General features: G+C 46.7%; 1 protein-coding gene across 1 annotated transcript in view; it reads left to right on the top strand.

Annotated features, from left to right (window-relative positions):
- Positions 1 to 23474, top strand: part of VWC2L (von Willebrand factor C domain containing 2 like) — a 125757-nt gene that overhangs the window by 98846 nt on the left and 3437 nt on the right. The gene's annotated exons all lie outside the window — the stretch shown is intronic.

Here is a 23474-nt window from a genome sequence, read left to right as displayed (position 1 = left end):
TTCTGGCGAGAACTGCTATTCAGATTATCCCCTGCCCAGGTAACAGTGCTGGGACTTTGTTGCCCTGGTGCTGCTAGGAAGAAGGAATCAAAATCCAAAATCTCCTCCTATTCTAGATGGTTGAAACCTGTAGACGTTCCAGGCAAATAGAGGGGAAACAGCCTGGCACACTTACTGTGCTCTCCTGATACCTCAGTCATGAAAGTTTGCAGGGCCTTTTCACAACCATGTTGCCCTCCAGAGGCTCCCCATGTGCTTCACCGTTTTTTTCCTCTTTTTTTAAAGAGTGCTGAAAATATGGTATTAAATTGTAAATCTCAACAAGCTGGACCAAAAGCCTTCTGTATTACCACAAAGCTGTGCCACCTTGGGATTGTTGTTGTTGTTAGTTGCAAACTTGTGTCCGATCCATCACAACCCCATAGACAACATTCCTCCAAGCCTTCCTGTCCTCCACCATCCCCGGAGTCCACTTAAGCTCACACCAACTGCTTCAGTGACTCCATCTAGCCACCTCATCCTCTGCCGTCCCCTTCTTCTCTTGCCATCTATTGTTCCCAGCATTAGGCTCTTCTCCAGGGAGTCCTTCCTTCTCATTAGGTGGCCAAAGTATTTGAGTTTCATCTTCAGTATCTGGCCTTCTAAAGAGCAGTCAGGGTTGATCTCCTCTAAGACTGACCGGCTTGATCGCCTTGTAGTCCAAGGGACTCACAGGAGTCTCCTCCAGCACCACAATTCAAAGGCCTCAATTCTTCGGCGCTCAGCCTTCCTTATGGCCCAACTTTCACAGCCATACATTGCAACTGGGAAAACCATAGCCTTGACTATACGCACTTTTGTTGGCAGGGTGATGTCTCTGCTTTTTAGTATGCTGTCTAGATTTGCCATAGCTTTCCTCCCCAGAAGCAGGTGTCTTTTAATTACTTGGCTGCAGTCCCCATCTGCGGTGATGTTGGAGCCCAGGAAAATAAAATCTGTCACTGCCTCCATTTCTTCCCCATCTATTTGCCAGGAAGTGAGAGGACAGGGTGCCATGATCTTAGTTTTCTTAATGTTGAGTTTCAAGCCAACTTTTGCTCTCTCTTCCTTCACCAAGCATGAAGAGGCTCTTTAGTTCCTCTTCACTTTTTGCCATTAGAGTTGTATCATCTGTATATCTGAGGTTGTTGATATTTCTCCCAGCAATCTTAATTCCAATCGGTGATTCATCTAGCCCTGCCTTTCTCATGATGTGCTCTGCATATAAGTTAAATAGGCAGGGCGACAGTATACAGCCTTGCCGAACCCCTTTCTCAATTTTGCACCAATCAGTGGTTCTGTGTCCAGTTCTCACTGTTGCTTCTTGACCCACATATAGGTTTCTCAAGAGACAAATAAGATGGTCTGGTACTCCCATCTCTTTAAGAACTTGCCACAATTTGTTGTGATCCACACAATCAAAGGCTTTAGCATAGTCAATGAAGTAGAAGTAGATGTTTTTCTGGAACTCCCTAGCTTTCTCCATGATCCAGTGTATGTTGGCAATTTGATCTCTAGTTCCTCTCCCTCTTCGAAATCCTGCCTGTACTTCTGGTAGTTCTCGGTCCACATACTGCTGGAGCCTAGCTTGTAGGATTTTGAGCATCACTTTGCTAGCATGTGAAATGAGTGCAGTGGTGCGGTAGTTTGAACATTCCTTGGCATTGCCCTTCTTTGGGATTGGAATGTAAACTGACCTGTTCCAATCCTGTGGCCACTGTTGAGTTTTCCAAATTTGCTGGCATATTGAGTGTAACACTTTTACTGCATCGTCTTCTAAGATTTTGAATAGCTCAGCTGGAATACCGTTACCTCCACCAGCTTTGTTGTTGCTCAGACTTCCTAAGGCCCATTTGACTTCACATTCCAGGATGTCTGACTCGGGTCAGTGACCACCCCATTGTGGTGATCAGAGATGTTAAGCTCTTTCTTGTATAGTTCTTCTGTGTAATCTTTCCACCTCTTCTTAATCTCTACTTCCTCTGTTAGGTCCCTGCCATTTTGGTCCTTTATGATGCCCATCTTTGCATGAAACGTTCCCTTCATATCTCCAGTTTTCTTGAAGAGAACTCTAGTCTTGTCAGTCACCAGCAATTACAGTTGAAGTAGCCCAGGTGGCAAAGCTCCCCTGCCCAGGATCTGCTAAGCATGCTGCACTCAAAATATCAATGACTGGGCTTGGTTTTGTATTCAGCAGCTTCACATGCTCACAATGCAAGATTATTTTTGCAAGACCCCGAGCTGCAGGGAACCAACATGCACAGGGCTCATGTAACCATGGAGAAGATGAGTTGAGCTAGGCGGTGCAATTCCAACACACCTCCACACCCACAGAATGCCTCTCTCCCATGCAGAGTGGGACTCCTGAGGGCCTGGTGCCGGACAGCCTGGTCATTTATTATATCCGATCATCCTCCAAAGATAAAGAAACAGGAACAGAAATGGGCAGCAAATGTAAAGTTGGCAATTATGATCAAGTATTCTAGGAATAACAATCCTTAAAAATACCAAGTGACAATAAATCAATGTACACTGGGTTGTATCAGTGACAGAAGACCAGCGGATGTTTTCCTAAAAGTCTGTGCAGACAGATGGAGATCAGCAGGTTTAAGTTCACCAGGCATCCCCAAACTTGTTGAGCTCATGGGTACACTTTGAATTTGGGAAAATGGTGTGAGAGTTTCACAAAACAGCTCCCCAGGGTCACCTGGGAGGCCATAAAATGATTGCTGGGGCACAGCTGATCAAAAAATGTGCACTGGCAGCAGGCCCTTTTTTTACAGAAAGGCAATCACTGAGGCTACAAGCCCCCAGGAACTTCTACTCTGTAGTCCCTCTGGCCCCCCATGCAAGGACCCTTCCTGGCACCTCCAGATTATTTTTTCCTGCCTTCTTTGTCCTTTTTCTGACTTGCTAGGCATTCCATGTGCCCTGTATGTTTTATTTTCTAAGAATGCCTGCTTGGGTTACATGGTGCCCGGAGGCATTCCCAGGGTGTCAAAAGGGAGCTAAAGCAAGAAGTTATGGACTGTCATCTGTGTTTGCAAAACAGACATACCATCCTGTGAATTTCAGAGAAAATGTTCGCACATTTCCAATTTGTGAATCCATTTGAAAAACATTTTCACACTTTACTGAACACTTTACTGAACAGGAAAGTGTACATTTCCAAATATGCATAGTTTCCTGATTTTTTTTAAAGCTACATGTGGGGCAAGGGAACAAAGCAAACTGAACTTTGATGGGGGTTTTAGAGAATGGCAACATGCTTGAATACTGTATGCTGGCCTATCCCTAGTGGAAAGCCAATACTTAGCTTTGCAGCATGCCTGGCCTCCAGGTTTTGTTTTGTTGTTTAAATTTTTTTAAAGTGTTAGAAAATAAAAATTGAGATGGGTAGGAGACTTTGCTGAGTTAGTTAAGCTATGTTTAAAACATAGCTTTTATTTTAAACATAGTTACTTAAGCTATGTTTAAAACTCTTTTAAAAGTAAAGCCTTTTCTTGTTTCACTTTCCTCACATCTTCTATTGTTTTGTAAATCAGTATCAAACCCTCCTACTTGGTTGACTTTTTTAATTAAAGAAGCAAGTCCTGCTAAATACCAAGGATAGGCCACTTTGATACTCTTCCAGCAGGAGGTGAAAGGGACTGCATTTGGGGGCAGACATCAACATCTGTTTTGTGTCTGCCAAGGAACTCTGAATGGAAACATAATTCTAGGGTGAGGAACAGAGGGGATACTGCATGAACCCAGCTTTGCCTGCAGAGAAGGTCAACGTGACAGGTGGGGGTGCGCTACGCCTGTGACTGTGCTGATCACCAGAGCATGTCTGGTTGATGGGAGAATCTGGTAGAACTTGGTGGCTTGCAAGGGTGGGGTTAAGGCTTGCAAGGTTGAAGTGAACATACTGGGATTTTATTGATTGATTGATCGATTGATTGATTGAATTTCTACTGAGGCACGAAAAGAATAATCTCAGATCATTAAAAAAAATAGATCTGGGAAATTCTAGCAGAGTCTACTTGTCCTTCTCCAGAGTCCAGCACTTTCTTCTATGCATAACATTTCTGAGAGGTGATTGTGGATGCATCTTGTCCCTAATGGAGATGCCCTTAATAGCAGTACTTCTATTAGCAGGCATGAAGGGGCAGGGAAGTGCTTTACCCAGTGCTTTCTGCCCCCAAGATTCCCAAGTATGTCCACCTCCCCATGAAAGAGTGTTCCACTTTTCTGCCTCCCAGGCTGCCTCTGAAAAGGCTCTGGGGAGGAACTGCCACATGGGGCCTTCCTCTGGGTGAAGTGCAGGAAGCCAGGGAGGCTGGTCTGCCAAGAAGGTGACTGCACGTGGAAAGATAGGAGACTCTCCCACACTCCCCAGCTGTCCTGGAAGGAAGGAAAGCCCAAGAACGCCCCCCCCCCCCCCCGCTCACCGGCCTCAGCCTGTGAGGATTTTCCACAATCGTCTTGTCCTTTCAATTTCGTTTCCACTACATGGAATGAGAACGATTGAAAAGCGTGCGGGGGTGGGGGGGTTTCCAGCACAGCACTAATGAGTACTGCAATGGTTCATAGTAGGGAATGTTCATTCAGGTGTTCATTTTCCCTTCCTGCGCTACAGGCTCACAAGAATATTATATGAGAGAGCAGAAAACAATTTGCTAATGGCAGTTTTTCCTCCAGCAGTCTAGAAACAATTCTTCTTTCATGATTATCATGTGGAGACAGGCACAAGATCCACTGTTTTTTAAGTGTTGAATTAGTGAAAGCTGGCTGGAGTATAATGGCACTGTCTTTTATACGCATATGTATATGAAGCTCTCAGTACATCAAAGGAAGGCAACCTTGCTGTTTCCCCCTCCCCTCAGTCCCAAATTTGGTCACCATACATGGATGCAAGAGTAATGTGGAGATCCCTGCTCCCCGTCCTGCATGTGCCCCTGTTCCACCCCGTCCCCTCACGGGAGATGTCCGATTCCCGTGCTTCTGCCATCACTCCCTACTGTGAATCCAGCACATGGTGCTGTTGGGCCCAGGACCAGTTTTTCCTCTCTTCCTCTCTATTTTGTCACGAAAGGCTGATTTTTGGCAGCAGAGAAGCTACAGGGACAGCTTAAGATTAACTGATCAAAACCTTTGGGTTGCAGACACAGTGGAGTTTATGTCACTCTCTGCTCCCAAGCTGTTCAAACCACACCGCTTCTTCTGTGCCCGGGGAGTCAATCTTCTATGCACAGAAATGGATCAGAATCTAGACTGTTACAAAGACAGGTAAGTGGGTCAGAGAATTTGAAAAGGATATGAAGAGAACAAATGAAATAGCTAGTCTGTGAGATTAGATAACACCTGCCTAGATGACAGCGGAACTCCCAAACAGATTGGATATCTATTGCTTGGATTGTTTGCAGCAGAAAGGAAAAGGAGCATTGGGAAGGCTGCGACAGATCTCCCCGCCAAAGGAGGGAGGGGAACTGAGGGGAGAATGGAAATCCAGGGGAGAATCTGCCTCTGACAGCCCGCTCTGTTTCAGACAGCATAATCTGACGTGCTTGAAGCAGGTTGATCAGGATCAAAGCAGTTGAACATAAAATATTTTATTTGCTTGTATTTATATATGCAGCCTTTGATGTGTGGAGCAAGTTTATGCTTAGTCCTCCTCCTGGAAAAAATGAGTCGAGTTAATAGTGATGCCACGAACAGCTACGGTCCCCATTCCCTGTGAGAAGGGTGCATATTCACTGCAGCAGGTAAATGTCCCAAACAGCCACCAAGCTTGCGACCTTTTTTACTACATCCACTCTAGCAGAAAGGATTTCCTTGGGCACTTCCACATGGAGGTCTCCTAGTTCTGCCAGCAGGAGGCATTCAAAAAGCCCTCTTGAATGGATTTCCTGTGCTAAGGAAAAAGCTGGAAGAAGCAGGGAGGAGGCATGATCCGGACACATGCACCCCAATAAAATCTCATGAATGATGCAGGGTAATTGCCCATTAAAGGGGAATTTGGAAGCACCCCATTGCTTCACAGTGAGGCAACTGCATTGTGTCACAATAAATGCAGATCTGTGTTACACTGCTTCAAAAGATGGGCCTTTCAATGGGAATGATGCATGATTAATAGACTGTCCATATAATGCCCAATGATGATGCATAATGGTTATTCAAACATTACATCTGCCACATGTGCAATGCTACTGTTTTGGCAGGCAAAAATATCCTATGATAATAAAAGCTGAAAGGTTTCACGTATGCCCAAATGAAGAAGCAAGATCTGCATTTAAGATGTTCCTTGTGTAGCCATTTTCACAAATCAGAAAAGTATCAGCAGGTCACAGCACGGATTGACAGTAGTTGAGTACCTTGCTTTTTCGTGGCTCAGTTGCTGCTGGGTCACATTTGTATGGCCTCAAGTAGGGTCTTTCAGCTGCCTGCAAAAATCTCACCAAAATGCCTCTGTAAGAGTCTGCCTGCTTCAGTTGATGATTATATTAATTGTCCGATTTATGATTTTCTGTCAGCATTTGCCTTGGTGCAATTTTGCTACCTGAAGCAGATTCCAAACACACCCCTCCCCACTTCGGAGCCAACCCTTCTAGAAAGCCTTCCTGCACCATTTAGACCCCCAGTTCTGTCTCCATCCACCACATCTCCTTGTAGCAGCTTCTGAAGCAGGTCACGCCGCCCTCATGCACAGCGAGGTCAGCCTGAGCGTGAGAGAAAACCTGCAGACAAGTGAATTGTGCAGGTCAGGCCTGCAAACCACTGCAGTGGAACTGGGGCCAATCAATTTCTTCATGCACTTCGTTTGCCACGCGCCTCTGCAGCAGTCTTGCTTGCCACCATCCAGCATACATTTAGCAGGATTGCAATGGACCCCACCCCAATCGTCTTGAAGAGGGACAGAGAGGCCTGGGCGACTGGAAGCTGGTTAGCTCTCTGTATCTGTACTTAGGTACATTTTAAAAAGTATATAAGCTCACTTGCTGCAATAGCATAAAATGCCTTCCTGGACGTTATATTGCATTATTCGCCACTGAGTAAAATATAAATGATTCTCCAGTGTATTGTTTGTAAGATGATAGACATTCGAAGACACTGTGCAAAATTAATTATGTGATAATCCACTAGCCACCCAAGCAGATTCAAAATTGGTGCAGGAGCAAATAGCCTGTCTGTTTCCACAACTGAAATATTAGGATCATGTTCGTGCCTGTTTCTGAGTCCGCAGAGGTATTTGTGCCAGTGCTGCCACTGCAGGAAAAAGCACAGTGAACTAGATACCCCTTTGGTATCAAGTGTAAGCAATCTTTATATTCTCATGCTCTGCTTTGGAGAGAGAGGAACATACCAGCATGCATCCCCTAAGGCCTAGATACTGGCACTTGCATCTGAACAAAAATATGCTGGAATTCTTGGTATTGCCAGCAATTTGGTTCTGCCCCCTTTGCTGGCATGTTGGCCCCTGCCCCTTCAGACCCACACGCCACTGGAATGTGGCCCCCAAGAACTTATCCAAAATTGACTTGAAAAGGGGGGCTGGGGGAGCCACCGCTCCTGCTTCAATAGTAATGCTGTGGCTCCTTTTCCTTTTCCTTCCTTGGTCCCATGGGATGCAAGCACTTCTGCAGTCTCCCAGCAGCTACAGTTGGTCCAACAAAAGGCATGAGCTTCTGAATTTTGTGTTTCTCCCAGCCGCATCCCAGGATACTAAGAGTGATTAGTGAGATCTGGGCAATAAACATATTTAAAATGAGTACTGAAAACACAGAATCTCTGCTGTTTGCTGCTTAAAACAGTGTGTAGTGCTGTAACAGTAATGTGCAGTGTTTTATAGGCAGACATCATAACACTAATGGTACATTTGCAGAATAGATAGAAATAGCTGTGGAAAAGCAACAGAGTGGTGGGAAATCCCTTTGCTTCCAGGAATGGGAACCAGCCCACATCAAGACCCAGGGCATGCTGCCTCTACTAATGTTCCCAATTCATTTATCCCCTAAGAGCCCTGGGGGCTACGTTCTTAACTCTGTTGTGTACGAATTAATGCTTTCCCATTGTGTTTACTCTTGCATTGCCTTTAGAAAAGAATTCATTCCAGTTCTCTGCTGGTGGAGGCCTCAGGCAAACGCACCGATTTCTGTGGTCTCCCTGAGATTTATAAGAGCATCATGTTTATCCTGCCGCCATGTTTAGGAATTGCCATGGCATTTGGCAAGCATCTGGATGAATGTGCATAATGCCAGCACTGGGCCATATGCTCAGTGCGCTAAAGACAATCAAGCCGCATGCTTTTTACTTCCAGATTGCTTTCACTTTTCGTCCTTCCAAGACGCCATGGCAATCTGATGCGTTCCTTTGTATATCAGTGGGGAGAGGGACTAAGTCACATTTTGCTTTGGAAAAGGGACGTTAGTGCCAGTGGAACAGGACTGCTTTCCTACAATCGCTCTCAGTTGTGGTGCTTGTTCCAGGCTCATCAAATGGACGCCGAGATTTTAATTATGGCATTTTAAGATGTTAGTTCAGCAATCTGGGCACTGAGCTACCCTGAAACATGGCATTTATAATTAGCTTGGTTCCATATGAAATACATGGGTGATCACAGGCAGCAGTTTGCAACACATCCCTTATTCCTGACTGGTCATCAGCTGCACTGAACAGGCCTGCCAAGGGGTAGAACAGGACCCACAGAATCTGTGCATCATTGCACAGGAGTCAACGTGTAGAAATCAGTAATCTGATTTAAATCGAGTGCAGTGCGTCTCAACCTTTTGTGGAAGACCAGGTGCCTGGTGTGCTTCCTCTGTATGTTGCTCAGCTGCTCGCCACGAGTGGGCAGCTGCAGGGTCCCTGCTGCTGCCCTTCTTATGGCCCTTTAAGCTCACCTCATAACAGACAGATCTTCAAATTCAGGACTGCCGGTAAATGCAGGACCACCCTCTGATAGCTGTTCTCATAGAGAAGCATCCTCTGTAAAGCTGGACACTTGGCCACTGCTACTTCACACTTGTTCCATTCAGAGCTAAACTAAAGAAAGTAAACAGTTCACATGCCTTGTTTTGTTAGCTGGCAGGGCGTAGCTAAACCACCAATTGCAAGATGTATGCTGCTACCGATGACCGTAAAGTTGAGACACGTCGGGCAGCTGGAATTATTTCTTCACCATACACACAGGTGATTTAGTTCATCTGTCTCCATTCTAGGACATAGAAACAGAGTGAGTCAAAGGGCCATCTAGTCTGACCCCCGGCTCCAGCCGGCTGCGCTAATGACATGACTACCTTGTGCATGTCCATGCACATAACTTTGTTCAAGAATGAACCAAAAACATTTTTGTATTGCACATTTGGTTTGCTGTGGCCTAAAATACACACTTAAATGCTCAGAATCAAACTTTTCAGAGGTGTGAACTGAGGTGCCAACAATACGCGGTGGTACCCACTTTTTACCAAATCCTGGGGGTGGGGGGGGGAGGCTGCTTGTGGTCTTTGCTCTCAGATCCAGCAGCATTACTGGAGGTGCAGGCTGTGCGGAGGGCTTGCCAGGCCTCTTACCAGGCGCAGCTAGTCTATGAACTCTGCAGAGACAGCCTGGCTACATGTAGTCATGTGCCAGGAACCTCAGCTCACTGCAAGGGGCTGCTTTGGAAGATGGTCTGGAAAGAAGGGCAGATTGGCCCAGCTGAAGCAGCAACCTGATCAACGGGGTCTTGCCAGCAAAATCATGCTATGCCAGTGCTGTGCCATTTCATCCTGGTTCCGGTCTGTTTCTGGGGACAATTCAATGTGTGGATATTAAATTTAAGCCTTAGATGGCTTGGGGACAGGCTACATTGCAGTTAACTTTTTCCCACCGAATCCACCCAGACTGTAGTACCCACAGCTTTTTCTAGTACCCGCAGCAAACAAGATGCTCTAAGTGGCTACTAGAGAGGTCTTATCAGTAGTGGCACCCTGATGATAGAGCACCCATCTCAGGCTCATCTAGCACAGACATTATGCTTTTCCAAACATCTGGAGAGCCATCCTCCTGCCTCCGCCCCCCACCCAAGCTTTTCAACTTCAACAGTTTTAAAGGATTGGACCTGTTGTGCTGATGCTACTCTTTGTTGCCGGTGTCATTCTGATTATTATGCTGTGGTTTAGCCTGTTTCTTTTCATATTGCATTTTCGTATTTTATGGCTTTAATTGCTCCTAAATTGCAGAGACATTTTGTGGCTGGGCAGTTTGTAAATTCTGAATGTCCTTATAAGCAGACATGCATAGTAAATAGAAGCACCATGCATTATTCATTATTACATTCTTTTTCCTGCCCTTCCCAGTATTTTTGAGGGGAGGGGGCCATTTTCCTCCTCCTGCTGTGGCCACCTCGAGTGGCCCAGTCCTCCTGGAGCTGCAGCTCAGATGGCGGGGCTGTTTGCAGACTGGATCCAAAAGCCACCTGAGTACTTTCCTGAATGTAGACAGTGCTGAGCTTTGATCAATCCATCTCCATGACAAGGAAAATGGCCTCCTGCCTTCCTCTGAATGGTGCTTCCCCCCCCCCCCCATGATCTCCCACTGGATTATATAGAAAACCAGGCAGTGCTTGCTCTCTGTTCTCATATGAAAGAAGGCCAGCAGCAAAGCTCCAAAGCTCTTTTTGTTTGCCATAGTAGAAAAATACATGGGTTTTTAATTCAATACAATGTCCTTGGTGGATGCAAACTACCTTATTGTGTTTCTAATATATACAGCTTCTTCTTTAATAATGTTGTTATTTGAATGCATCCTGATTATTAACTGAACTAGAAAGAGCATATTGGTGGTTTATTAGAGATTTTATTGAGTAAAAAGTAGGAGCCAAGAATCTATAACAGGAAGGCTTTATTTGGCATACAAAACTGAATAGCTTAATGTGTGTGTGTGTTTGTTTTCGTTTGTTTGTTTAAAACCTTTTGATACCATGCCTATAGCCAGTCAGCTCCTTGGACAGTTTGCAACATTTAACATATAAAACAAAACCCAACATCACAATAGGATAAAACCAAAAACAATTTACAATCATAACCAATAAAAATGTACATATCCAGTAACAGAAATGTTATCTCATTAGTTTAGGGATGACTTGGTCCTTGGATCACATTGAGCTCAACCTGTAAGATAGGCTCTCTTTCCTCTCCACCCCCCCCTTTTCTTGTTACTGTACTTTCTGCTTCCCTTTTCACTCTTATTCTTTCCTTCCCTGTCCCCTCTGTTTTCCTTATATTCTCCTTTGCTTCTCCCTCTTTTTATGCCCATAGACAACACTCAAAATAAAATGGTGGTGATGCTGCTGCTGAAATTCATCTTAGATCAGAACTCAATCCAGTTATGGGTTAGCAAGATCCAGCAGCTGAAAAGAATGAAGTCTCCTAAAATCAGAAAACGTTTTCTCTGATTAGAACCTGATGCCTACTGGTTTTTCAGAGCACATCTACACTATAAACACATCTGTTTGAGGCCTCTTTGCTTGCCTCTTGAAATGATAGTTTGGTGGGAGTTCTGGTGTAGTTTAGTGCCATTCTGTTGGGAAAATGAATACCTCTTTCCCTCTTGTATCTGCCCTCCCAAAAAAACCACAAATCCCAAAATCCCCTTAAAAATGGAAAGGACTGTAAACCAGTTTAGGCATAAACTCGGTGCATGAAATATGAAGGCACCAATGAGTTTTAAAATTTATATAGTCATTGTGGCCAAGGGCTTTCTCCATGTACCTCTCAAATTAAAATTAATAATAATTTTCAAAACTCAACAAATACTGGTGATAAGAAAAACAAGAACACCTAGTCCCCAAAAATACTAAAAACCAAGAAATAATTTTAGCTAAAATCATCAGTGGTTCCAAACACCCATCTCACAGAGAAGAGAAACGGGGTCTTTTAAAGCTTTTCTAAAAGCCTGTGAGGAAGGAACAGATGCACCACAGGCGCTAACACGCTTCAAAAGCACAGGTCCAAAGACCCCCTTCTTCATGCCTGTCAACCCCAGTGTTCTGTTATTGATCTTAATGTATGGTCCTTCCAGTTGTTTTGTCTCAGCAACACAGAGTATGAGATCCACCATACCTAAAGGGCCAGAAAGTATAATACAAAACAAAATAAAATGTGATAAAATTCTCATTCGATTTAAGAGGGAAGTGCACAACATTGCAGAGACACCTCTGTTGAATATCTATATAATTAACTTTAATTGCTCCAATTAACTGGCAAATTTTTCTCTGGACCCTATGAATTCACTGACACATTTAACAGATACCTTCTATTACCGCTGGCCAGGTCTTCATCTTGGATGAGCGCTTGCCATTACTCGTGATTTAGCACCAGCAATTATTATAGATGGATTACCAAGGTTGCTTCTTGCACGAACTCACGGTGTGCGTAGTTCTCACTCTGTGGACCCCAAAGAATCTGGTAGACATTATGGTGCTAGATCTCTGGGTGAGGAAGCATCTCAGCAGAGCCAGATAAGCAAAAGAAAGGTCAGAAGCACCGTGCTGTTGGTTGATCAGGGGCAGCCAAAAAGCAGGGTAGAAGGCAGAAGCACAAGCAAAGAGTCAGGCCAAGCAGCAGAGGCTAACTGGGCATCCATAGCGTGAGAGATCCATCGGTTAGAGCAAGACACAAAGCCATAGAAAGTGGGATCCACAGTTCTGGGAGCTGCAATCCCAATATTGTCCCAGCCCCAAGGCTCCAGAATGGAAGGCTTTTATGCCTGAATCTTTGGACCCCACAGCTCCAGCCCTTTAGTGCCACTTGCAGAGAAGTCCACTCATGAGCATCGCTTTGCTGACAGGTGGCCCCTCCCCACAGGGAATTCCTGCTCCTCCACAGGGGCTTTTGTTGTGGCAGCTGGCTGGGCCTTGACCCCCTGCTCCACTGGGCTACGTGGCTACTTGGCGTCTATCCCTGAGCCTGAGAAGGGGTCTCCTGTGACTTGAGGGTTGGGGACGGCGGCCGCCTTTGCTCTGGGCCCCCCACCCCCTCAAGCTCCCTGGGCACAGGCAACCCTTCTGTGATGATGAAGGTGGGGAACCAGGTGAAGAGGAGTCCTCCAGAGGTGCACAGGCTGCCCTGTGCCTTTCAGTGGTGTGCAGTGGAATGCGCTCAATGTCAGCGTGAGCAGGGAAGCTCCCAACATGCATGCTGGAGCCTCTAGACCAGAAGGGAAATGTTAAAAAGTGTCTGCCATCCACAGGCAAAGAGAAGAAGATAGACGGTTGAAGGGGGTTGCAATGTATAGCACTTACTTTCTGGAAACAGACTGGTATAGCAAAAGATGCCATATGCATCTTAAGGAAAATATTTTATACACACACACACCCTTCAATTTCTGCGTTTTTTTCTCTAGCAGCAATTTCAGCCAGAGATTGGCCAACTGAGTGGTTGGTCCATTTTGCCACTCATTTGGTGGTGCATATTTGGAACATTTGGAACACTGGCTCTGGGACGGAGTGCCGGAGTCCCAGTGGACAGCATAATGAGATTACAGCCTGCACAAATCAATTTGCCCTCCTCTTATTTTTGCCAAGTGAAAGGCACTCACCAGGCTCTAGGCGGGCCAAAGCCATTCTTCCAGGGAACAGCATGAACTCAAGCATTTTCTGTCTCTGCCTCTGGATTCTGTCTCTGCCCATATACAGAGGTAGTTGGAAAGGGTCACCAGTAATTACACAGCAGCAGTTGTTGGGAACTGTCAGTTCTTTAGTAACAAAGAAGTGAGGGAAATTGTTATCATTGTTCACTCCCCCTTCCTATGGCACATACACACGCGAGGGCATGATGGGCATTGTTAACGGGTTTCCGGTTATATGTTCAGCTTTTGGATACCTGCTATTATCTTGGCTGCAGCAAGACCTAACCCCACTTGCAAGCTTCCAGCTACAGAGCATTATTAAGAGCTAGACAGATGGTTCTTCAGGCATGGAAATCCAAGTATCTTCCAGATAGTCACAACAACAGCTCGGCGGAAATTTCTCCAAAGACATTTCTCTGAGACAATCAGAACTTTTTTTTTTCTCACCCCGCTGCCCCAGAAAAAGAAGGCTACATTGCAGAATTACTCTGAGTAGTGCCCTTCAGCTTTTCTTTCTTTCTTTCTTTCTTTTTTTTTTTTTTTTTTTTTTTTGAGGTGAGGGGGTGCATACACACAACAGACCAACAATGCCCTGGAATGACACTCAGGCCAAAGCACTGGGGAGGATGCAAGCTAGTGTTGCTGTCCTCACTGAGAGAAGCAGGGCACTAAAACTGGAAGTGGAGGCAGGGTGAGCAGAAGAAAGAAGCTGTGCCACTGCCAGTGGTGCGCACCCCCGTGAGAAACATCTGGAGAATTCATCCTCCATTCGTTCATTCATCCACACAGCTGGGAGGCTGAAGGCCAGCCTGTACACAAGCGGACGGAAAGGAGCCTCTGACTCCAGCCCAGCTGGCAGGGCCTTGGGGCCTTTTTCTAATCTTGCATAGGATTGCAAGTGGCAGTGGAAGGACTCGTGTAGAAGGCTGGAAGCCTCTGAGGAAATGAGTTTCTTGAAACTTAAGGTGAAACTGAGGGTCCACGGAGGGCAGTATCCTGCTTGAAATCTCTTCGTGTCTCCTTGTTCCCCTTTCTCTCTCCGTTTCATATGTATTGTTTTTCTTTTTGTACTACATTAATTTAGCTGCTTGTCAAGGAAAATGGAAATGAAAATTGACCACTGTCTTACAGTGTATTTGACTGCCTCCCAGAACATGTGTGTGACATCCCCACTCTTGCCTCCTTTAAGTCCTTCCTTTTGGGGTGGGGCGACTCTTAATTCAATGTAGGTTTAGTTTTTGTGCCCTGCCATGACTCAACCTAAGTAAATATAACACTTGTTCCTCCTCTCTGCCTCCAGTTTTCTTTTTTTCCTCCTTTGTCTTTCCTGAAGTAAATCTGGGAGTGCTTGGGACAGCGCTTGGCATTCCCCACGCACTGTGCCATGGCTTGGATCCAAAAGTGTCTTTTGGATTTAGAGTTTTGTTAAAAGGAAAACAAGGAAGTTTATTCTTTTAGGATGCTGTTACAACTTTTAAACAGGATTTCTATGCAATTTTCGACCAAGCAGGTGTCAGAAAACAGTTCCTACCACAAACCAAATTTAAGCCAATGCTATTTATTCAGTGAATTGCTGAAGACAGTGTACAAAATAAAGCATAACATTTGCATGCGGTACTGATGTGCTAGTTGGTGAGTCTCTTGCATCCTAAAAAGCACTCATTGTATGAGTGCAGCATTAACACTGTCAGCTGTAATGTGGCACTATTTTGGTCCGTCGCCATAGTTTTTCCTTGAAATATCCAGACACCTCTTGCACGCATCTCTCAGAATCACTCTTTGGTACGCTCCGATTTGCATGATATCGTTTAATCTTTTATGTAGTTAGTGGATGGAGCAAACATAGATTGGTACTGGGAGGGCCCTGCATTTGGAGGGACACGGTGATCTCCTGGTTCGCCCAGCAATACCTTTCTGTGAGGGCAGGCGGGGTCAGAGAGATATTTGGTCGACCTGCCATGAACAGGCAGTCATGGAACCATTGCAGCCATTTCAGCTTTAACTGCACACCTTGGTTTCAACACCGCTGGTTTCAGGTCCTGGCTTCATTGCTGGGAAGATGTGTGGTTATTTAAAAAAAAAAAAGGTGGGGGTGATTTGTCCCTGCACACAGTGCCTTTCCTAACCCCTGAATGATTGCAGCACATAATCCGGGAAGCAAGTGCAGCCTTTCTAGGCCACATCAGCCCTCACGCTTTGCTTTTCATTTATGCATGCATTGCTTGCACGTACTGCCTTTACTCCATCAAGCTCAAGGAGGCACACGGGGTTTTGCATTCCTCCCACTTTACACTGAGGTGCATTGGACTGAGAGTGAGTAATTGGCCCAGGCTCACCTGATGACCTTCAGAGCTGAGTGGGGAATGGAAACAGGGTCTCTCCCACTCCAGCCTATCACCCTAAATCATGTTATATCCTTGCTTCCTTATGGCTGCAGTCAAGCTGGCCTGAGGGAGGCTTAGGCTGTTGGCCTTCACACTCCAATCACATGTTGCAATTCTTCGGTTGTCCCAAATGGACTATGCAGGCCGAGGAAGAGCAAGGGGAGAGATACAGTAGTGCCCTTTTGTTTATGAAGGAGCACAATTGCTGCATTTCAGAAAAACACATTTATCCAAGCTGGTGCATATGCTAATGAATACAGCACAGTCTCCACTGGCTCAGGAATGTGATCTTGTGTCACATACAAGGGCATTTGCAGGAGAACTAGGAGGGTTTGGAAAGCTCATGTGTGGAAATGTACCTTTCAGCTCTCTCGCGCGCGCACCATGTGTGTGTGTGTGTGTGTGTGTGTGTGTGTGTGTGTGGTGTTTTAGCTCAACTACTTGTGTGCAGGTTCACTGGAGTAAAAAAGCAGCAGGGTTTTGTGGGGAGGGTTAAGGAAAAAATATATACTAACCGTTTCTCCTACCCCATTACAAAAATTCATGGAGAAGGGAAAGGAGTGGGGAGAGAAAAGGGGAAAAAGAAAATGGCTTGCTACTGCCCTGCCACCTGCCATGGGGTGAAACCAGCAGGCCAGCAGCCTTGTTTCCTCTGCTGAAAAGCAGTTCCCGGAATGCGCAGGCAGTTCCCTCCTGGCCGACTTGACCATGTGTTAGCTCCACTGAAGGGAATGTGCTTTATTTCCAAATAGGTATGCCTTTTCAGGCTCCAAAAGACATTGCAAACCTTATTTTTTCCAGAGGGGAGGCTAGGGATGGTAGGGAACAGAACTGCATTTATACTGCAGGAGAGAGAGAGAGAGAGAGAGAGAGAGAGAGAGAGAGAGAGAGACCATGGGGGAGGGGCAGGCAAGCAACTGAAGGGTCTCCTTCTCAGAATTGCTGCTGAAGCCTTGATATCATTTAACTTTCTCCTTTCCACCAGCCCCAGCACACTGCAGCAACACTTCCAGGCCCCAGAACAATACTGCAAGTTTGGCGCGCGTGCGCGCGCACACACACACACACACACACACCAGGGAAAAATCACAATGTGTCAAAAAATGTCCTGACATGACTGGTCTGGAGAAATCCAGGATAGGGTCACAGAAATGTGTGTGTGTGGGGGGGGGGGGTTTGCAGTGAGCATCATGTGACCTGCCAGTGACTTAGGCATTATGGCAGCAAGAACGCCTTCTGTGGAATCCCCCTTACACACACACACACACACACACACACAGAGAGAGAGAGAGAGAGAGAGAGAGAGAGAGAGAGAGAGATTGGGGGCAGAAAGGAGAGAGCAGAGTAGATATGAAGGAAACAAATGTCAAGAGGCAGCAGAGATGAGAATGAGGATGCAGCAGGATGCCAAAGAGATGCCTGAACGGAATGATCAGTTGCTGTGTCATGTCCCTTCCTGCAGTTTTCCTGGCAGGGAAGGAGGCCCAGCAACCAGCCCCGGTGCCCAGCCTCACTGCTGATCTCCCTTCCTTGAAATATGTGCCTACAGCTACACACCGAGTTACCTCTCGGCATAACCTTCCCTGCCTCTGGCGTGCCAGAGGCCCCCACACCTGCCCGCCCATCCACCTCCCAGCCAGTGACAGGATCTTGGCAGGCTCCTAATCCCAGCTCATCTGGCCTTCCAACTGCCATAGCCAGACACGCAGCCAAACCCACCGGAGGTCCCATGCTAGGCAAGCTACAGGTGCTGGTCCCCTGGATGCCAGGGGAGGTCACACGGTGGCTTGCCTCAGCCACTTGTCACTGAGTAAAAATATATTTTGAATGTGTGTGTGTGTGTGTGTGCACGCGCGCATGGGGGTGGGGAGATTCCAGTTTCCCCACATTATCCCTTTTGGCACAGCTAAATGAAGACCAATGCAGCAAATCACAGTTTTAAGTGCCAGGAGAACGCTTCATCTCTGTGTGGGAGTTTTGGCAATATTGAATTTTCCAGTAAAATAATTAACAGCCTGCCTGAGGGCAATGGCAGAAAACAGAGTCTCCTCCCCTTTTGTCCCCAGCTTTCCTTCTCTGTGTGATTACCAGGGGAATCTTTTTGTTCTTAAATTTAATGAAAAGGACTTTTCTCCGAGTCCAAGGAGGAAGCAAGCTGGCTGAGTAGCTTTCACCTAGACACATGCCTGACAGCTGGAACCCTCCTGCACACTTTTGTGATGGATCTGGCAGGCAATCAGGACAGATCTCATTAAAATGGCACAGGTAATTGGCTTGGCTGCTCACTGAGCAACTACAAACAGTTATTGCCTTTCCTAGATTATTTGACCTGAAGCATTTAAAAGCAGGGGATGTGCCTGCCTAATCTAAGCAGCATCAGCGAAATACTGCATGGGCCTCATTCTGGCCGAGTGCTCTGCACTGCATCAAGTCTCAGGCTGGGGTGGGTTCCTTGCAAAACTGAATGCACCTTCATACGAGACAAATGCCTGCACAGAGAACTGCTGTATCACGGAGAAGGGGTCTTCCTTGGCATGCCAGCTTTCTAAGTGCAGAGAGCTGCCTGTTTGTGCAGGAGCATTCAGCCACAGTAGAGGTGGTGCAGTCCAGCAACGGATCTGCCAACTCCGTGAGGGTTTGGTCAGATTCTTGGATCTCCAGGTGAAGTATAGAATCACCTGCAACATTTAGCATAAACTGCTATTGTGACTTGTGTGAGAAGAAGGAATCGGCACAGGTGCTGTACTACCGGTAGCATCCCGATCAGTCACTCTGTTCCTCCAGTCCCTGCAGTTTGCTTTTCACAGAAATGACTGGTTAGGACAGAAGTGCTGCAGTGAAGTTGTCACCTCGGTTGCAAAATGCTATGGAATGCAGGGGGAGGTTTGGAACCAAGAGTCTAGTTGCAAAGAGTATGAAATATTAAAATGAGCCAGGCTTCTGGCTCTCACCCTTGCAGGGGAAGGGCTACCAAATGGGGTTGACCTCAATGCCAGAGAGATAAGCCTCTCTGTGACATTTATTTGCATGCCAAGTTCCACTGGGAAAGATGGGGATGGCTTCAGTGTGGGAGCGAAACCTGCACTTTGCCCCAAGTTGACTCCTGTGTGGGCTGAGGAAGGCCCACTTCCATTATGTCCCATTCACCTTATGCCAGGGGAGGACGTAGCTAAACTGCACAGTTCTTGGTGTAACTCTAGGAAGAAAGAAACAGAGCGAGTCAAAAGGGGCTTCCCGGGTCATCTAGTCTGATCTCCGGCTCCAGCCAGCTCCACTCACAACATGCCCACCATGTGGACGTCCAGCCTATCCTTGAACACCCGCACCGATGGAGCCTCAGCCACCTCCTGGGGAAGCCCATCCCACACCCTCGGGGTCCTAACTGTCAGGAAGTGCTTTCTGGCATCCAAATGGAACCTTGGCTCCCTGAGCTTTGCTCCGTTGGAGCGCGTCCTGCCTTCCTCTCCAGGGGAGAACAGGTCTCTACCCATCTCCGTGTGACACCCCCTCACATACACATGTGACATGTATGTCACCAGCAGATCCCCTCTGAGTCTCCTCTTCTCCAGGCTGAAGAGACCCAGTTCCCTCAGTCTCGCCTCATACCCCATCCCCTGCAAACCGGCCACCAACCATGTGGGCCTACGCTGCACTGACTCTAACCTGGCTATATCCTTTCTGTAATGAGGGGCCCAAAACTGAGCATAATACTTCAGTTGCAGGTGCACCAGAGTTGTATAGAATGGTAGTAATCCCTTTCTCGATCTAGAAGCCACACTTCTGGCTATGCAACCAAGAGTGGCGTTTGCCCTCTTGACCACTGCATCACACTGCTGACTGCTGATAAGACCTTGCACTTATCCACATTGAACGTCATCCTGTTGTCTTCTGCCCACTTCCATAGTCTGTCCAGATTCTTTTGCATCTGGAGTACCTGCTCTTCAGTTGTGGCCACTGCTCCAGTTTTAGTATCGTCTGCAAATTTGATCAGCAGACTGTTCACCCCTTCTTCCATGTCATTTATGAAAAGATTAAACAGGATCGGCCCCAGGACAGAGCCCTGGGGGACTCTGCTTGTCACTGGCTGCCATCCGATGATTTCCCACTAATGGTTACCCTCTGCTTTTGTTCAGTCAACCATGCCCTAATCCATCGGACAGTGCTTTGGTGTATCCCAAAACTCCTCAGTTTCTCAACCAGGATATCATGGGGCACTTTGTCAAAGCCTTGCTGAAATCCAGGTAAACCACATCCCCTGCGTCCCCTCCATCTAGCCATCTCAAAACCTTGCCCTAGAATTCCACAAGGTTTGTCTGGCAGGACCTGTTTTTGCGGAAGTCATGTTGTGTGGCTGTCAGCCTCCCTTCCCTGTCTAGCATCACTAGATCTCTCTCGATTATGAGCCTTTCCATTGTTTTTCCTGCAATGCACATAAGGCTAACTGGCCTGTAATTCCCCATGTCCCTTCTACTACCCTTTATGAAAATGGGCAAAAACTTTTCTATGAACAAGGGGAAACCTACGCATATTACAGTAGTTCAAGCTATCAGACAGCTGCCAAAATGCACTATTTGGAGATGGAAATGGAAACTGATGACAGGGAGCAAAGCTGAACAACATGCTAAAGCACTGGGGATTCCTCCTGGCTATACATTTCAGACAACAAACTTCTGTATCACAGAGCCTGTGCTTTGACTAACAAGAGGACTTCATGCTCAACTTGTGCTTGGCACAAAAGTCTGGGCCAATGACTGATGGCTTACAGGCAACCAGAAAGAAAGAGAAGTTGAAGCACTGAGCATTGGAAGTGGTTAATTGCAGGTTGGAATGAGCCAACAAATGTGCAAAGCGGCCTAAAAGGCTGTCCTGCACAGTACCTGGGGATGTCTTCTTCTGTGGTCTTACTGTGGGTGGGCCATAAAAGCAGATACAAATAGGAGGAAAATTTATTGTGGTGCTTATAAGCAAAGCAGAAGGCATCGCTCTGATGTGAGCAATGCCTGGAAGCTGCCCATTATTTTGTTTGACAGCAATCTAAATTACACTGAGGTAGTTAAGACTGGCAACTCCAGACTTGGGCCCGCCGTAGTTTTAAAAAGCTGGGATCTCCGAGAAGAGTACTAATAAAGCCCATGGTAATCATAAAGTTAATGAGATGAGAGGAATGGGTTTCCAGTGCAGTAAAATGCAAATGCCTCTGGTGTGGCAAGCAGGCCATAGACAGCCCACCCCATTTGCAAAACTGCATTAGAGAGGCAAACAAAGGCCAGCGAGTATGACCACATTAAACACAGCTTTGGATCCTTTTCTCCGCTAAACAGACGGGCACCTCCAATTTAGACTCGTCTACAATTTAGATGGAGCAGATGGCAACTATTTGTCTGCCATGGTTCCTGTTTACAGGTGAGTATTCTGGGCAGAAATGGAGAGAAAAGTGTGAAATCCATCATCCTCTCCTTGCCTTTGATCAAGAAAACCAAGAACAGAAATGTAAATAACCCTCCTGTGTGCAAATGCATTTACAAAATAGAAATAAGAAAGGAGCGGAGGGAGTTGCAGGTGTTCCCTGGATAGGACCTGCTTCATATTATTTCTCAGAACCTACTCACTGAAATGGGAAAGCGTTTCAGCATGTGCCTGTCTCTGGGGGAAGCCACAGCTCTCTGTGGGTGTTCTTGTGTCACCCGCCAAAGGGCACCGCGCAGCTGCCCCTCTCCCCGTCCTTAATGGTGACTGCATGGAAGGAAAAAGATGCAAGCGGTGCCGTGACTCCCAGGGCCGTCTTAACAGCATTACGGGCCCCAGGCAAAGCAGTGTACTGGGGCCCCTACGACAACTACAACCACTGTTAATTTTGGAAGTTTTCCAATTTTCCAAGCGTTAACATACACAGATTAGTATGGGGCCCACGGGCAAGTGCCCATCAGATGGCCCTGGTGACTCCAGAGGAGGATCACAAATGGAAGAAGATGATGTCTGGCCCTCCTCCCCTTCATCAGTCCCCATGTCTGAGGGATTAGACAAGTGCCTCATAAAAGTCTGCAGTGCAGGGCTGTAAGGACAGCGCAGAGCAGAGCTTCTGGCACTCTCCTTGAGGAACCCCAGTCTCAGCATCAGTCTCTGAGCAAAGCCCTTGCCAGATGCACCAGGCCCGTGGATGGAGGCCCACAATGGCAGGACTGTCATCCAGCACAGGTTCTGACATCCTGAAGGTGCTCAAGTACTTGCAATATAGTTCCTGCCCACATATTCAAGCTTTGAACACATGAGGCTGACCATTCAGCTACTCTGTCCATTTCTGTTAGTGCCGGTTCCCTCGAGGGGAGGGATGAGATCCCCTTTGGCTGAAGAGGGCAGAGACTGCCCTTGGGGCCTTCCACACGCGAGGCACTCATTCTGCCACCCACCCAGAGTGGGCCACCGCCACCCTTCTCTAACGTTTCACCTCCCTTCCATGCAACGTGAACGGCACAGCCCTCCCCTTTGCCTCGCTGACAGCAGAGTGGCATCAAGGGATGGCCCAGTGGGGCTGCAGCCCTGACTCTCTGGGAGACCATCGCCACTCTGCCCTCCATGGGAACCTATGGGTGGGAGCCTGATCATCTCTGTCACATCCACTCTTCCTGGATTAGCTGGCTTTTGCATGCAGGTGTTTCACGTCCTGCTACCTCCACCTTTGGACCCTTCTGCCTGAGGGAGGTGACTTCCCCCTGAAATCCAATGCCTTCCTCTTCCCTGGCCATGCACCATTTTTTAAACGGTGTGCTTAGGAGACAAGCCCCTTTAAAGTAACACAGAGAGAAACTTTGTATGTTGATTAGCATATACAAACATGCACATTTGCTGCTGGTGCTGCTTGGGCCTGAGCCTCAGATATTTCTGATACCTACCACTGCCCCAGTTGACGTCTAGATGAGGCCAAGGTAGGTGGAAGCTGGCTGGGCATATCTTTAAATGGCTTGGGAACAGCAGTCTCCTTCCTCCTTCAGGGCCCAATTTTGGCCTCTGCCCCAGGGCTTTCGATGGGAGCATTACCCAAACTCCATCTTCTTAAGGCATTAGCTCCAAATCACCTTACATTTGTCGCAGTGTTACCTGCTGCACAGCACAGTTATGTGTTTGGAAGCCAGAGATTAACACTGCATGCCTGTATATAAACATCTGGGCCATTGCTTTTAGCAAGTGCGTAAGAGGAAAAAGCCGCACTGACTTAAAAGTGACTGAGTTCTTGATATTTTCTAATAAATAAGTGGAGGCAGGGGGAAGGGATAGATAATAAGCAGATTAGAGAAATCCCCTTTATGAAATAAAATCCATAATAAATCTTGTTTGGCGTATGAATAAATCATTTTTGCCATACATAATTCATTGTTCTCAAATAACAAGCTCAAGACCCCAGAAAGAAAGCGAGCAAGAAAGCTGCAGGCACATTCAAGAGCTATTTCTTGTTTTGTTTTTGCATCTATAAACAGATTTCAAGAG

The sequence above is a fragment of the Varanus komodoensis genome, unplaced genomic scaffold (genome assembly GCF_004798865.1).
Source record: "Varanus komodoensis strain SLA01 unplaced genomic scaffold, ASM479886v1 scaffold23, whole genome shotgun sequence".
Taxonomy (NCBI): Eukaryota; Metazoa; Chordata; class Lepidosauria; order Squamata; family Varanidae; genus Varanus; species Varanus komodoensis.
The sequence above is the reverse complement of the archived record's forward strand: the minus strand, read 5'-3'. Positions and strand labels throughout refer to the sequence as shown.